Raw genomic sequence first — 2,588 nt, 5'->3', positions numbered from 1 at the left:
CGGCGCTCTCGCGAGGCCGCTCGCCCCGCCCCCCGCCCGGAGGCCATCTTGGCTCCTGGCAGGCGACGCGCACGTCCGGGCGTCCTTCCGCTCCCCTGCCCGCCTCGGGCCCCAGGGCTGAAGCGCTCTCGGGCCTCCCTGCCCAGCGCGGGGGCCGCACAGGCTGCAGGGAGCCCTGGGCCCTCGGGGCCTCGGCCGTGCCGGCGGTGGCGCTTCAGCGAACGCCTGCTTCCCGCCCGGCGCTGTGCAGCCCGGCCGGAGGCAGCCGCCGGGCGGGCACGGCGTAATGAAGCCGCCCGGGCTCCATCGCCCTGCGTCCCTCTGCCAGCAGGAGCGGCACCGGTGCGCGTCTCTGGATCCCCCTGGGAGCACGGACGTGGCAAGGGCTGATGATGCCCGTTAGTGCAGGCCCTACGTGTTTGCTGGAGCAGTTCCCGTTCGTGCCTCGAGAGGGCAGGGGAACGCTTAAAACCCGAACGGGAGCGGTGCTTCCCTCAGCCGACGGGAAAACCTCTTTCCCGAAACATAAGTCTACATTAAATGTTTCTAGTGTTCGGAACACAGTAACACAAGCTGCCAAAATAACTTTGGGCTTATCTCATCACCTCAGATCCATAAAAAAATGCCGTGCTAGTAATTTCTTCCACCTGACTGTCAAATGGATCACTATTTTAAACTCGCTCCACACACATGCGGACCAGAGCTCCTGGTTCTAAAAAGAGACCTGGGAAGGGAGAGGGGAGGAACGAAGAAGCAGAAGAACAAACAAGTCTAGCAATAACTGAGGTGGATGGCATTCTTCCCATTCCCAAAGCCTTAGCGGCTGATTCTGGATGTTGTAACGCGGTTTATGGAAAAGTGATTCTGTTTTGCAAGCCATAGTTGGGAGGCTAACTCGAGATGGTTCTGCACCGATGTGAGGGAACGTTAGCAGGGAGGAATGTTATTAACCCCTAATAAAGTTATTTTATTGGCATTGTGGCAATTGAATGCAGCCTTTCAAGCTTCTGTTTCACTTCCAACTATTCTCAAGACATCACAGTGAATAAACAAAGAAAAACTTCATTTTCCAAGGCGCCTTTCATTCTGTGAGACCTAAAGTGCTTTCCAAACTATATCGTTAGAGTAGAATAATCACCTAGATGACAACCGAAATGCATCCAAGCTGGAATGTGGTGGTGGCTTCAGTGGCTCTCAACACCAGTCGCAGGCAGAAAGCAGGGATGAAGGTGTAACTAGAACTTCAGGAGCACTGTGGCAAATGAAAGTGTGAAGATTTTGGCTGGGATATAAACATTAACATCTCTGCTTCTTTTAGAAAACACCACAAGATCTGTCCTGCCCAGAAATTGTAAGGAGCACAATTTATATCTCTTACCCAAAGAAAACAAGCCTCTCACTAAAACACGTAATAGAATACAAATGTTCCATCTCACTGCTATATCCATACATATTATTTTGTAATATCATTAAAGCCATTTTTAGAATTGTGAGACAGTGAGACATACACCACCTTACCTCAGATTACCACTTAAATCAGACAATTTTGTTTCAGCCATTTCCTGCCCTGCCCAACACCCTGTCTCTAAGCTGTTTGGGGAGGAGGCGGTTTGCTGGTGGGTAGTGGAGTTGTGGCTCATGGGGGACGGCTCAGCATCACGATTGCCGTTCATTTTTGCAGGGAGAGACTGTGCCTTTGTGTAGCAATCCTCACCCTCCCTCCCACCACTGCTGCCGGGGCTGCATCCACCCCTGGCCAGGGGATCCTGCTATGCCCTGCAACAGGGGAGCGGCTCTGTTTTAGCTTCTAGGGGAGTATTTGCCTTTGTGTGCAGGGTGTTTCTGTGTAATTTAGGGCTGGAATATTACTTTCCCTGTCTATTGGTAAAAGTCATCAGAAATAAATGACAGAAGAGCAATTAATTAGACATCTCTCTGGTGACATACAGATATCCAATACTCACAGAACTCGATGGAGTGAAAGACTTTGTAAAACATGCCTTTTAAAAAAATATTCCAGGTAAATGCTACCAGATCACTCAGTTGTGGCTGGAGCCTGTTGGACACATACCATGGTCTGTTTTTATCATCCCACAGACAGACAGACACTTGGAAGGGGAGTGTGCAAAAGATTCATGTCCAGTCTTGCAGACAAGGGCACTTATGCTGGCTTAGCACACGTGAGTAAGGCGATGCCGACAAACATCCTCCTCCAGATCCAGCTATTACTGTGGAATGAGTAGGTGCTGCTCGTCACTGCTCCTCTCCAATTGCTCTCGAGACTTCAGTATTTGGTATTAATGGTCTGAGGTAATGAGGGAATAAGGCAGTGTTTATGTAAATTGTTGATGGGGTAGATTCTTAGGGAGCTGGTAACACCTTCCATAGGTGTAGCAGGATCCAGAAAATGATGTGTCTCCATGGCATACATCTCCACTCACTGCTTAGCCCAAGAACAGACGTTGTAACGTGTAACTTCTATCCAGAAGCAATTTCTTTTACCTCAGTAGTTGGCGACTTGTTACTGCAGTGCAGAAAGTCAGCAGTCCATCACCTTTTGTTTCAGAAGATCAAAGTCCCTCATAACA

This window comes from Platalea leucorodia, assembly GCF_965183815.1.
Source record: "Platalea leucorodia genome assembly, chromosome: 4".
NCBI lineage: Eukaryota > Metazoa > Chordata > Aves > Pelecaniformes > Threskiornithidae > Platalea > Platalea leucorodia.
Note: the sequence above shows the minus strand (reverse complement) of the source record.